Below are 15,308 nucleotides of genomic sequence, written 5' to 3'. Positions count from 1 at the left end.
TGATTGACCATCCAATCTGTTGATAAGGTCACGTAAGTCTGGATGAAGGGTTAAACCAAATATCAGCTTGATCCAAAACTTTTGTGGACCGTTAATGGTTAATCACTACTGTTTCTTATGCTATGATCCACCTGATAATTGGATCTGCTTCATTTTTGGAATAATGCCCTAAAATGATCTGGAAAAACGTATGGACGGGGTGCAAATATAATACACACGTAAAGGTGGGCCCCACGGTAAGGCTGCACCGTCTTGGGTCTGCAGGCTGGGTCTCACCTAATCCAATCTAGCTTAAACTCAAGGGACGCGCGGTTTGGTAGTCCGAGCCCACCAAATCATGGGGCCTCTGTGGATGGATAATGCCCGGTCAACATCCAAATTGGTTTACTTTAAAACTGCTATTTAAATGCTTTGCAAAATCAATGAAAAATCTCACTCTACATCCTTTGTATTTCGTTAAAAAATTTGTCCGATCGAGCCAACCTCCATGCCAAATCTGAACCTTCCATCCATTACTGTCCCCAACCTGAAAACTTCTGTAACTTTCTTGAGAACAATCACTAATGTTAGCCCAGTCAACTCGGTGTACAATGCATCAATCGAACCACCACCCTCCATACATGCAACCGTGCAACCACACATTTTGATCTTCAATTCAACGGCGAAGAAGCTGTCTTTTGCTGTCACATTGTCATCAACTCAAAGGGTGATTGGTGGATACTACTTTGGAAGTCTTACTTGGTGCGACGGAGTGCACACGGTCAGGAGTCCAATTGCGGTGAGGCCTGAGATCATACCATCTTACGTAGATAATTCATAATCGCAGAGCTGAAATTGAAGACTACTGCATTTTAATATGTGCTGCATATAATAGAATAACAAATGTAATTCGCATCTATATGAATATATATTAAAATTTAATTATGTAAGAGGAAGGAAGAGAGAAATAACAAAGGAAAACTTTTTATTAAAAAAAAAAAAAGCTCTGTTTTTTACTGCTTCTTCACCTCTTACTCCAGCCGGATATAGATATTTGCATGAGATGTGAAAAGACTAGAATACCCTTATTAGGAGCTTTCAACATTTAATATTTTTAGAGACCTACACAACCTTCCTGTCTTCCAAAGCACCTCCTTGAGAACTGCTACTGCTGTGTTGGAAGTTTATCAAAAGTAGATAAGGGTAAATCATGCTTGATTGATATATTGAGATTTGTATGTGGGGGGAGGCATGGAATCAAACATACCAAATTGAGCTGATTAACTTCAGGAATAGCAGTTAGAGATTGGGTAGTTGTTGTTGGTCTGCTTTTGAATTCGGTGCTACATCATCCTCTTGCCACATCATTCTCTAAGAAGGATTGTCGTCTCGTTCTTGACTAATAAGAGAAGAGTGTATATTTCTTATTCAGGAAAAGCAGAAGCATGATTTGTTTTCAAATTGGAATTCCCTCGGTGGGATGGCTATAAAAGTGGGTGTTGGGGCTAGGTTGATACACTTTTTCTATCGACTCAAAATCCTTTCTTTGGGAGAATCTTTCAACTGAGAAGTTTTAGTCCACAAGACCAATGACTTTTTCGTGCATGGGATTCTCTTCCTAGTTCTAGTTAGAATCAATATTTTTGATGGGATTTTCTCGTGGAAAGGGAAAAGATCATCATTTTTAGGCATTAAAGATAACATGTTTTTTTAATTTTTTGATAATTTTCTCATTTTTCACTTTATAAGTCCACTTTGAATTTATTTATTTTTTAATTTATTTATTCCTTTTGCACTCGCACTCATTTTATAGTGGCTTTTCACCACAATGGGTAGAACCCATCACCTTGTGTTGAAACTCTTGTGAGTCTACTACCAAGGCATGAGGAAGGACCCACTTTGAATATGCATGGATTATTGGTTCCTTTTATACTACGTCTCTTCAATAAAATACGGCCTCTGTGCCTATCTTAGAACCCTGCAGATATGAAGTGGATTACAGCAACGGGTTCTCCACTCATGCATGGCATTTGATTAGGTATGGACAGTTACAAAATAATTTGATTTAGCCGTTCATTTGTTTCATACAATGGAACCTATCTAATGAGTCGCTTTACCTAATTTGTGGCCCAAAAGATCTGCAGAGTATGGCTTAGATCTTGCCAGCTGGCATGCGTAAACGCTTACCCGCGTGGGCATAGCTAAACCTGCAAGAATACAATACTAATTCAACTAAATCGATCAATTTTTTTAATTCAAATCTAGACATAAACTTGTAGGAAATTTAGGATAAATATTAGGATACTACTATTGATAAAATAAAAGATAACTCTTTGACACTAAATGATTGAGGTTTGCTGGTCCCATACCCCTGCATAAGGGAGTTCTTGTGCACGCCTTCCGCCCGTGGCACAAGATCTAAGCCGTCCATCACATGGTTCTCCATCATACATATCCCATTTATAAAAAATCATGCCAGCACTGTCCAGAAACTTATAAATAATTTTTCATCCAAACAAACGACCACTTGTAAACAGTGGCCAAACATTTTGATTCGACCAGTCCTTTCGTTTTCTTTTTCTGTTTTTTTTTTTCTTTTTTTTTTGCCCTTTTACCTAAATGGATGAATTGAATTTCATGCACGTGTACCATGCTTGCACATGTGGCCGTGTGTGGATGGGATGTCTTAGAATCGTGTGTGAGCCTAATATAAAAGAGTAAGAAGATAATAAACTCGAACTGAGAACAACATCACGAGGTAATCAAATAATGAAAATTTTCTATTTGGCCGGCTGATAACGCGAATGATTTTTAGTATTTTTGTATGGACGGATATGCCCCTTTTACGGAAGCGGATTGGCTGGTGTACGACACAGCAGCTATATAGCTGTTTTATGTACGTATCATGCGAAGACAAGCACTTACGCTCCTCGATCTTAAGTTATACGAACGGTTCAAAGGAGATCAAAGTTACATGGGTTCCACGGTGATGTATTTATTATATACACCATTCATCTATTTTTAGAGATCATTTTAGACATCACTATAAAAATTAATTATATCCAAAGATTATATGGACCACACCAAAAATAGTAGTGGATATAATGATTTTTAATGTTAAACAATTTGTAGGACCCACCATAACATTTATTTTCCATCCAATCTATTCATAAGGTTATAAAGACCTGAATGAAGAGGAAAAACAAATTTCATATTGATCCAAAACTTCTATGACCCTAAAAAGAGTTTCGATGGTAGACATTTAGTCCCTCATTGCTTTTTTCATTTTCAGTGTGGTCCACTTGATAGTTATATCTTTCTTATTTTTGGTCTAAAACTTTAAGATGAGCCCGCAAATGTATGGACAGTTTGGATATAACACATACCTTATGATCATACTTACAAAACTTGCTGACATGAAACAAACAGAAATTCTCAAACAGCAACAAGACCCCCTGCCATAGGCTGCTCTTATCTCCTGACGCATGGCTTTTTATTTATTTATTTTTCTTTTTAGGTTAGCTTGTTAATACACACCTATGTCAATACACACACTGTATGTTAGCCACCCCACTAGGAATCGATACCAAGACCTTAAGTGTTGAAACGAGGTATCTCCCCACTCAGTCTGGATCTGTATAACTTATGAGATCATTTCATAGAATCAACTGCACTTGAAGACTAGCAGCTTTGAGTGGCCACCGTGATGTATGGGTCTTATCCACACCGTCCATCCATTTTTTCGTATTATTTTAGAATATAAGGCCAAAAATGTGGCAAATCCAAGGCTCAAGTGTTCCACACTACAAGAAGTAGCGGTGATAATGATGCTCACCGTTGAAACTTTTTTAGGGACAACCGTGATGTTTATTTTCCATCCAACCTGTTGATAAAGTTACGTAGACCTGAATGAAGTGAGAACAAAAATATAACCTCCAAAAAGCTTTACCCTCCCACTGTTTCCTATTGTTTGGACCACTGGAGCTTGTTATCCGCCTCATTTTTGGACCTATTCTATACAATAAGTTGGCAAAACAGATGAATGGGGTGGATTTGTCCCAAACACCTTGTGGCCCGTGAATGTTTCAACAACCGGCATTCAATACCCATTGTTTCATATCCCTGCGGCCCACTTGAGCATTGGATCCAATTCTTTATATCATGTCAAAAATATATGATGGTAAAACATATTGATAGAATGAATTTGTTACCAATATCATTGTGGGCTTGCGGTGCAAGTGCGCCATAATATGTGAGATGGGAGTGTGTGTGGAGGGGGTTTGAGTGTGTAAAAAAAGTTAATAATGATAATAATAATAATGTCCGCCAAAACTCTGTTGGCACATTGACTATGAAAGTTGATTACCTGGCCAATTAATCTAACCCCAGTAGTACATCTATTTTGATTTATGCATTGTACATTCATTCCATATTATCAGTTTATTTGAAGACATGGTCAAAAAATAAGTAGATGCAAATTTTAGGTGAACTACACCTAGGGGTGTACATCGAGCTGAACCGAGTCGAGCTGGCCTCAGTTCGGCTCGGTCACCAGGCACACCCAGCTCGAACTTCGCTCAGCTCGATGACCGAGCCAACATCTCCAGCTCGAGCTCGCCTCAGTGAGTAATTGGACCAATTCGAGCCGAGTTCGAGCCAGTTTCGAGCTTCGATCTTTCAAGCCGATTTTGAGCCAAGTTCGAGCACGAGAGAGAGAGAGAGAGAGAGAGAGAGAGAGTGCAAGGTCAGATGTGAAGAGAAACTCACGTGGCTCGTCTCCACAAAATTAAGAAATAGGGGATTAGTAAATCTGCAAAGGGGAGGTAGATGCAAAAGGGAAAAAAATAATGCATAATACAAATCCACTTACCGACGAGTTGCGGCAAGTGGAGGAGCACCGGGCAGGGCACGGACCAGTTGCGGCGGGTGGAGGGGCACCGGACAGGGCAGTGACAAGCTGCAGCAGCCGGCAGGGGGAGGGGCACCGAGCAGGGACGAGCTGTGGGCCTGCGGCAGTGGGCAGGGGTGCCAAGTTGCGGCGGGCACTGTGCAAGGCAAGGGCTTGAGAGAGAGAGGGAAGAAGGTAATGAGGTATGGGGATGGGGTTGTGCGGCTGGGAATGGGATGGGGAGAAAGGGTCGTGCGGCTAGGAAGAAGGAAAGGGAACGAGCGGCTGGAGTTAGGGTTGTTTTAATTTATTAAAAGGTACATATAGTGTATACCCTAATCCATTGAGTCGAGCTGGGGTCAGCTCGAACTCATTTTCGAGCTGTAAAAAACGGCCCGACTTGGATCGAACTCAATTTCGAGTCAGGCCGGGTCGAGCTTTTTCGAACCGAGTCGAACAAGCTAACCGAGCTAGCTCGGTTCCTGTACACCCCTAACTACACCATAGGAAAATGTGGTTATTGACCATTAAAAACCTTTCGTGGGCTACAAAAGTTTTGGATCAAGTTGATATCTGAGTTTTCCATTCACCCAGGACTATTTGACCTCATCAACATGTTGGATGATAAACATACATTAAGGTGGACCCTATAAATTTTTCAATGGTAGTTGTTCAACAACCACTATTTCTGGTGTGGTCCATCTTAAATTTCTCTCTTCTTCATTTTTTGGACCACTCTATAAAATAAGATAGAAAAGCATATAGACGGCATGGATTTATAATGCATGCATCTAGGTGGGCCTTATGGTCTTATTCATGGTCATAGCCAAGTCACACTCAACCCCGACCATAAGTGGTCCACCTTGATGTTTGTCGAAATCCATTTCATCTGTATGTTTTTCCACCTCATTTTAGGGCACGACCCAAAAATTAGCAAATCCAAAACTCAAAATTTACCCCCAAGATGTTTCAACGGTGAGTGTTCAATTCCACTATTTCCTATCGTGTAGCCCATTTTGGGCTTCAGCTCTACTTCACTTTAGGGCCATGCCCTAAAATGAAATGGAAAATCCGATGGACCTAGTGGATTTGCACTACACCAAAATCGTCATTTAGGAACGGTTTAAAACCGTTCCTAAATGCTTTAAGGAGCGGTTTCAAACCATTACTAAATGAGGCATCACAGAAAAACAGGAACAGTTCATAACCGTTTTGGGTACCGTTTCAATTTTTAGAAACGGAATTTTAGAAATGGTTTTAAACCGTTCGGGTGCCAACAATCACATTTTAGGCACAATATTCTAGAAACAGTTTTGAATGCTTATTAATGTTGCCAACAGTCAGATTTTAGAACGGAATTTTAAAAACAATTTTAAACCCCTTTGTTCATTGTATGAGAGAGAGAGAGTGGGGTATGTAATCTACTTATATTATATGCCAGATAATTACACAAATAGAAGAAAAAGATGATGATTCACACACAATAATCTTTTCCTTCTTTTCTAGTACACGTTTCAATTTCAATTCAAATTTCCAATTTCAATACAACATTTCATTTTCAGGCTTCTATAATACAACAATTCCTTGCTCTTTTCTAGAATGATCACTGCCTTTAGATATGACATCCGCTACAAATCCTCCTCTTCAATGTCTTCTCGTCCATCCCCCACAACCCGATCGATCTCTTCCACCAGCTTGGCCTACACATCCTGATGCTTCACCAGGTTCGCCATGATCCACTGCAATGATGTGGATGTTGTGTCCGTATGAGAGGGACGAAAATCTAATGGAACCGCATACGTGATTAAGGGTGTGTTTGGATGCACTATTGAACTGAACTGCAATTATCAGTCTAACAAAATAAAAAAGAACCAATTATGATTTCCTTCCATCATATTCACATCAAGGGTATGGACTCCAAATCCAAGTTGGGTTACCATCATGCATTATTAGGTTTTTGGTTACTAGAAAAATATTAATCCTACTTGGTGTTTGAACATCGAGTCAAGTTGAAACGAGTCTTCAACTCAACCCAACATGGCTGGACATCTGAGTCAAATTGAGTTTTCGAGTCCTTAAACTATGCCCACTTGGTGCACGACTTGAATATCCTATATTAGTTCGGGTTGACACAACCATCCCCACATGCGTGCCGGTGCAGAGATAGTTCCATTTGCTTAAGTGTAGTTGTCCACGGAAACAGGTAAGAGGTAAGCAAAATATAAGCAAAACCCAAAAGAAATATAAGAGATAATATATAGAGAGTCTAGTATATGTGAACCAAATTTCCAACCTATTTTGAGTTTTTATACTGTTTATGACTGAAATGCACCCACCCATTAGGTTTCCCTGAGATGAGTGAGTAAAATTGGTGTCCTACCTGAGCAATGGCGCATGGTAAGGCAGAGTACATCCCTGCAGCTCTTTCTCGGTAAAACACTGTCCTTTCGATGGCTCCAATAATGATGGTTGGATCACTTGCATTTTCCCTGCACCATAAACACAAAGTTCATGGTTTTGTAATGAATACTCAAGTAAATAAAATTTTGTTGTTTAAGATTCTCATGAAGTACCTAATCATTTAATGGGACCGAGAACATGAAATGATCAGACTATAGGAGAAGAATGGCCACATGGGAGGCTGAAATTTTTCTTGAAACACTTGAAATAGAGGAAGTGATGCTTACCTTTTTGTGCCAACCCGCCAAAAGATCGTGCCAAGCATGAGGGCAGCAACTAAGGTGAAGAAGTATCGGGCAAGGTTATAGTCAGGGCTTCTCCAATATGTCAACCATTGCTTCCAAAGGCATGATTTGAACTGCCCAAAAGTAGACTGAGAGTATTGTGTGGGGAAATAGATATCTTTGGCTCCTGGGGCAGGAGTGCTTAGCTCCTTAACCGGCGCTTTATTTCTCCTGGAGATAATCACAAGGTGCACATTAGCACAAATGCAACAAAATTTTATAACAATCACATGGAGGTTAAGTTGATTGCAGGGTTGTTTTCATCTATCTGTGAGATAAAAATATACAATCAGAGTGCTGCAATTAAGTACTAAGTTCTTCCATCTAATAACTGAAAATGATAGTCACGCGGATGTGTAAGAAAAAAGTTTCTTAGATGCACTTGAATTCATCAACATAAGAAGAGTATGATTCACACATCTAGGAGCCTTTTCTACTTGGGTTGATTCCAAAGGTGACCAATCAATTGCATGTGAACACTTTTCTACCCAAGCATTTGTGAGATTAGCAGTGCTCTTATTAGAAAACCAGTTTCCTTCTCTGTGTATGTTTGAAAAATGATTCACATTGATGTCCACCACATTGATTCAGGTTTTGCTCATCCGAGATTCAAAAATTATTTTAACCAAGAAATTGTCATTATTTCAATCATTCTATCAAATACAAAGGAGATTATAGTTCGCTTACTGATACAACTGCGAGGACTTGTAGTGCTTGGCAAAATCAATTCCCAATCGAACTTCAGCGGCAATTGAGCTTGCTTCTAGCATCCATGTTGCCGGATTGTATTTCTCTTTTATTTTTGGGACGCCAAGAATCTCCTACATGATGTAAACCAATGGAGGCTGAGTCAAATCACCATCTTTTTCTCTTTCCATTTTTATTTTTCTCTGTTCTTCTTATGATTGTCAAAATTAATACTTCATGTATGTCAGATTTTGTGTGCGAACGATCAATACAACAATAATGATGATGACTGTACAATGGGAAAAAGCGTCTTACTTCAAAGTATTCGATTATCTTCTGAGAATTCTAGCCCAAAGGTCCAGAGTATATCACTTGCCCTCCTCTTTTCATCAGTAGAAGCCGTTAAATTCCACAAATTTCAAATGTTGCATAAATATTACACTCTAAAACTTTTAACTGTGTATGGCAGAGACAGAGAGGTAGATCAGTTACCTCATCGAAAGCTTCAAAGATGTCAATGCTAGGTTGATGGATTGTGCAGACAACTGTTCTTCCTGTATCAACCGTGTTCCTTACGGTTCTCATGACAATGGCCGCTGCCCTTGCATCAAGACCTGATGTTGGTTCATCCATGAAGATGATTGAAGGGTTGGCGACAAGCTCCATGGCTATTGTCAACCTCTTCCTTGTTCTGTCGACAGTCCTGTAATCCCTGGGAGGCCCACTATCGCATTTTTGAGATTATCAAGCTCTACCAGTTCCATCACTTCATCTACAAAGATCTGAAAACAAATGATTTTAACACTTACTTCAATCTGTCAGCCAGCATTTGATTCTTCAGTGTAAAACTACCTGCATTTAAGGAAATCAGTCTAATGAGTAAGATTATTATTTCTTTATGATCCATCCAAGTATAGGCCCAGTCAGCATATTCCCAGTTAAATACCTAAATGGAGGAACAAGAAAAAGAAAAGAAAAAGAAAGAAAGAAAATCCCCACTTCATTGTTATCAAGGGTAAGCATTGACTCAAATAGAAAATTTTCATTTGATAATGTTAGACTTGCATGAAATCCACTCTTGCAAGGCTTTCAAAGGAGCTTGGAATATCGCCAGCCAGGCTGTTAAAGCTGAGGTCTCTGCATGGAGAAAGCACAGTGATAGATAATGAGCCTGTAACAGAAATGTTTTTTTAAAGAGTGTTTTTATTATTATTTATTTTTACATGGAGTTTCTCTCTGTTTTGCTTCAAATCTGAGATGGGACAGTAACAGTATTTGTTTAGAAGAAAAGATTGAAAATAGAATACTAAGAGCAGGCAATGACTGATGCTCTAGTCACATCTTTAGTAAGGAAGCCCAATTGGAGTTTCTCTCTGTTTTGCTTCAAATCTGAGATGGGACAGTAACAGTATTTGTTTAGAAGAAAATATTGAAAATAGAATACTAAGAGCAGGCAATGACTGATGCTTTAGTCACTCCATCTTTAGTAAGGAAGTCCAATTGCAAATGGCTATAGGTAAATATTCTCACCATCTCCACTACAGGACACCAATAGCAAATCTTTAGCTTTTTTTTTCTTGATGAATTATAATTTTATCAATGCAACGTTAAGAGCAAAGAGCTACTAAATGTTCAAAAAAGATAATAAAAAGAAGAAGAAAAAAAAAAGAAAAGAAGAAGCAAATAGCTATTTCAATACAGCAAACTCCAGCTAAATTAACTAAAAGAGTAAATGCCCAAATCTGCAGCAATCAGCATTGGTCTGCAAATCTTTAGCTATTGATGCATATTTTCACCAAGCATTTGAGCCCACCATGTCCTAAGATTGAACGGAACATGAAACAAAACTACTGTGTTTTGCAATGGATCATTTCCCACAACACTATTTGTTTTAGAGAAATAACCTCTTAATAGTACCCAGCGACTTAGTGCAGCTGGTTATACTCATTATACGCATTGGGATAGAATGCGTCCATCCACCGCAAAGCCAAAACATTCAAACATACCAATTTATTATATTTTTCTCAAAATTATACAGATTAATCGCTAAATATCATGAAGTTTCTTGATGATAAAGATTTTGAAAGGAAAAAGACTTACCAAAAAATGAAGAAATTCTGATTCTCCTTTCCTACTCCCTCAAACAAATAACAGCTGAAAAAAAGAGGGAGTCATTTTTTTAGGGTTTCCAATTCATCTAATCAAGCACTGAGGAATACCACTAGTTGTCTAAAAGACCATAGACACATTAGTATTAATTAGTCTTACTAAATAGTATGTACAATTAAAAGGAAAAAAAGAAAAGAAAAAAGGATGCATCCCTTTGCTCCCAACTCAACTTCAGATATCACCCACATTTTAAATGAGTTCTTGCAAAGGAAAATGCTGCGGTAGTCAATGAAAGAGAACTGATCACCTACAAGCCGTTTTTATAAGAATTTTGCTGGAAACAAGCTCAAACAAACCAATAGCCTGCCTGGACAAGAGAATCATGGTTCCCACCTTTACAAACTGAAGAGGTGAGTATAACATGCATATCGTCCAGTTAAATATCAATAATATAATATAATATTCCAGTTCAACATTTCAAAATGGGGAATTGTTGCCCCCTGTTCATGGACAATCGGAACCCAAAAGATCCAAAAGATATAGTCAATAAAGAAATAGAATGAACAGCTCAATCAAGGGACAAAGAACATATTAGAACAGACAAACTAAACTAACAAGAACTACAGGGTCGGTACATGAATCCCATTCCACCATTCAACTCAATCAATGGTCATCCATAGTCTCAGACAAACATGATTTTGAATTGATAAACATGTCATCCACAGGACTATTACAATGAAATGACTTTACTTGAAGAGCCTTGAAATAACTTTTTATAGTGTTTTCAACAGCAATGTGGCAGTTATCTTGTAACTGTCAGTGACATGTCTGTTCTAGGGAACAATTTAACTAAGCTTTGGTTTCACCACTATCTGCATCTACCACACATGGCATGCACATACAAACATCCAAATCATACTAATTGGGGTTCCAATGATGTAGAATACCTTAATGCGTAATATTGATGGGGCTCCTACCCTTACAAATGGTGGCCCATCAAATGAATGGCTAAGATAATCAGCCAGTGTCCCAATGGAAGAGTCGGCACCATTTTGAAAAATGGTATCGACTCTCCTCCATGCGGTATTCATGTATGGCTATTCAGACCATACAAATTGTAGTGCACATTTTGGATAAAGTGCATAACTTGAACTGGTAAGTGGTTCAAATCATAGAGAAAATTCAGGGTAATTTTTTGGTGTATGCTCCATCCACAAATGAGCCAGCAATTTGGAAGGTCTAGATTAACATAAACTAAGCATGTGTATGGTGGTACACCACCATTTTCAAAATGGTGGTGAAAGCTTGCTAGAAAGATAGGTGAAATTTTGCTAGGTCACACACCCTCTCCCTGCAATTTATACATAGCACACATGAAAAAAGTATGCTCAACCATGAAGGTGACTAGACTATCATGGAGTCCACTCATCAGGGAGACCACCCTTCAACGAAAACAGATAAACAATTCAGTATAGAAAAATTGATTAAAAAATCAGGCCAGTCCACTCGTCAGACAGGCCATCCCCTGTACTAAGAGATTTATATGGAAGGTCGCTTCCCCACATCCACTTTCTCATAGCCAGGCACGTGCAGGACAAAATGCAGTTTGTGCAGGACAGCCAAACAGTGCTATAAGAAAAAATAAGAAGTATATACTGTCATCAAAACAACATTTTAGATGAAATGAGTCTTCGCCTTATCTATCCCTTTATAGTTACCACCCTGAAAAATAAATTTTATTATTCATGAAGCAAAAACAGCAATTGATTTATGTAAAAAATATTATGGTTGGCCTACCGTCAAGCAACCCTTGTTTCCTAGACTGAAAATGTCCAACCTCTCTCCATTTCTTAGCGTTGATTTATGTGTGACCCTAACCCCTTCCATGCATGGCCTGCCTTCATATTTGTTAGAATGGACAAATTATATGATACATCGGCAGAGTATTTTGAATCATACGCATTAACTTGTTATCCACTGCATGCGGGATATTTTCTGATCGAATCTATACTGTTCATGTTGTAGCCCTACTCTGGATGTTGCAGTGAATAAACAATCATAACCAGATTTCAGGTGAAATTTGAATCAGTGATTAACCACTTAATCATCCATTTGATGATGTCTAGTCTAGTCCAACAGTTAAGAGTTATCCAATCAGATGCCTTTTAATTGTCTCTAACCATCGTATAGGCAATCATTGGACGGTTAGGATCATTACAAGTTGATTGCTTCCCTCCAAGTGCAGAGGTTCGTAAGTAGTATCTCGTGAATACAGAGTCGATCCCACGGGAGAAGAATTGTAAAAAAAAAAAAATCAAATGCAAAACAAACTAAGTAATAAAAATTATTCTAATGATTTGATTTTGAAATTTTTGAATGGATGTAATTCAATTGAATAAAATAACACCCAAGCTTCAAAGTTCCACACAGAGGTTAATGTTCCAAAATCATGATGACTTGGATAATACAACTAGGATCTGAGCACTATGGTCAGCCTAACCGAAAAATAAAACAGTTTAAATATTTTAATAAATGATATAAAAGATTAGAAAATAATGGATTTGCACCATTGACAAATATTCTCAAGCGCCAGTGATTTTAAGTTTCAATATCTATAGGATAATGAATATCAAAGAAATATAACAGGTTGAGAACCTCTCCTATTTAGGAAATCTGATTGATCTAGGGTAAGCTTATCCATCAATGTGGATCTCATATGATGGAAACATATGGATCTCACAAGAAGATAAAAAAACAAAACCTAAATAATAGATAACATACATACACCATTCTTCTCATCATTAAAACAATCAATCATCATAACTTAAAGAAATATTAAACTCATGTGCTTTCCTTCTAGCTTCGGCTAAAGGGAACTTAGAAAAACATAATTAAATTGTAGAAATAAAAACCAACAAGAAATAAAGAAAAAAATTGCAAATAGAAAAGATCTAAAAAAACAACTTACAAAGCTTTAATAAAACTAAAAACTCTTTAAAAACTCTAAATTTTGCTTTGGGATGCCTTAAATAATGTTTAGGAATGCCCTAAAAAGCCCTATTTATTAGTAGGGAACTCCAATTTTTCTTATAAAGCTGAAAAACCTTAGAAATTGTCTAAAATATACGTATTTTTTTAAAATAGACTTCTCGCTGCATACTTCGTTTAAAACGGACTTCTTGTTGCGTAGTTTTCCAAAATAAACTTTACAGCTTTAGAATACACTTTTTCAGGACGATTTCAGGATTCTTCACTTCAAATCTTCAATTCTTTTCATTCCTCACTTGGTTTTCTTGGATCTTTAGCATGTGAATTCTTCAATCTTGGTCTCCTAAGATCCATCCCTTGCCTTAGTGATTTTTTGAGCATCAAATTCTTACTTTTTAGTACCATTTTTCAATCCAAGCTCTTAAATTCACAGTTAAGAGCTATCCGCAATCAGATGCCTTTTAATTGTTTCTAACCATAGTAGGCACTCATTGGACGGTTAGGATCGTTACAAATATGCCATTGTTGACAGTGGCTGCACTCATGGGTATGATCCAACGTACCATGCTACATATAATCACCGTAGACGGGATACCTGATAGCTATGGATTGAATATTTCCGTCTATAGCTGTAAGATATTAGGAGCGGATTAGAGTAGACCCTGGATCCACCCGATGAGGGTGGGACCGTGACTGTGGGACCCACTGTATTTGACTGCATCCACGCCGTCCATCTATCTATATTGAAGGCTCATTTTATAGCACGATCCAAAAAATGAAGCAGTTCCAAATACCAGATGGACCACAGTACAAGAAATAGTGGTGATTGTCCATTAAAAACTTCTTGTGGACCATAAAAGCTTTAGATCAATATGATATTTGTGTGGTCCCTTCATCTATATGTTTGCGCCATAGAAGGAAAGATCCCATGAGTCATTCCCATGGAATTCATAAAAAATCCCAGCATTGACCAAACAGAGAAGAAAACGGTCAATCTAGTAGACGATGCTTCGAGCTGGATGGACCCGATTTATAACTACCTCATAGCTGGTGAGGTCCCCTCAAACAAGTTGGAGGCTCAGTCCGATCCGATATTTACATTACTTCGAGACCGACTCGATCAGGAAAACCGAGTCGGATCGGATTTGGCATGATTCGGGTCGGCTCAGATTTACTTTCCACAAATTGCCTTGAAATGTGTGCCATCTTTAGGAAAAAGATGGGGTATCTATTTAATCCATGCCATCCATCTTCTTTGGCAGATCTCAACTCTGTTTACAAGCAGGAACTGAAGCGGGATCTATCGTAACGATCTCAACTCTGTTTTTATTTTTTATTTTATTTTTGGATTTTTTAATGAATTTTGGATTTTGGATTGGTTTTTGTCAGAATTCGGTTTATGGGTCATGTTTGGAATTTTAGGTTGCTATCGAATTTTGCCTTTTCCTTTTCGATCATATCTGTTCTAACTAGGATAACCACCCTTTACAACACTAGCCTGACGTTTGGTGGACCCGTCGCCACAACATATGGGTGGTTCATCGCCGAGGCCTTTACCATGATCGTGGGGCTGTCAATGGCTGAGATTTGCTCTTCTTACCCCACATCGGGCTGACTCTACTACTGGAGTGCCCGGCTCGTGGGGAAGGATTGGGCCCCCTTTGCTTCATGGTTGACAAGATGGTAATTGTTTTGATGTCTTCTGCTATCGTTTTTTGACGTCAAACTGCCAATTTGCTAATTGGATTTTCACTTCTTTTTGAGTTTTTTCTTGCCGTTTTGTTATTCATGTGCAAATAAATCAATTATGTATAAATGTAAATTTTTAATTGAATTTCTAGTAGTGAAATGGGATTTTTTTGCTGATGGATATGCTTAAGCTCCATTGGTTAAGGTAGCTCGAAACATAATAA

At 38.2% G+C, this 15,308-nt stretch overlaps 2 pseudogenes; one reads left to right on the top strand and one right to left on the bottom strand.

Annotated features, from left to right (window-relative positions):
- LOC131232888 (subtilisin-like protease SBT3.9) overlaps window positions 1-15,308 on the top strand; it is a 112,321-nt pseudogene that overhangs the window by 25,291 nt on the left and 71,722 nt on the right.
- Window positions 7,087-9,161, bottom strand: LOC131232896 (ABC transporter G family member 29-like; annotated as a pseudogene).

The sequence above is a fragment of the Magnolia sinica genome, chromosome 18 (genome assembly GCF_029962835.1).
Source record: "Magnolia sinica isolate HGM2019 chromosome 18, MsV1, whole genome shotgun sequence".
NCBI classification, from domain to species: Eukaryota; Viridiplantae; Streptophyta; class Magnoliopsida; order Magnoliales; family Magnoliaceae; genus Magnolia; species Magnolia sinica.
The sequence above is the reverse complement of the archived record's forward strand: the minus strand, read 5'-3'. Positions and strand labels throughout refer to the sequence as shown.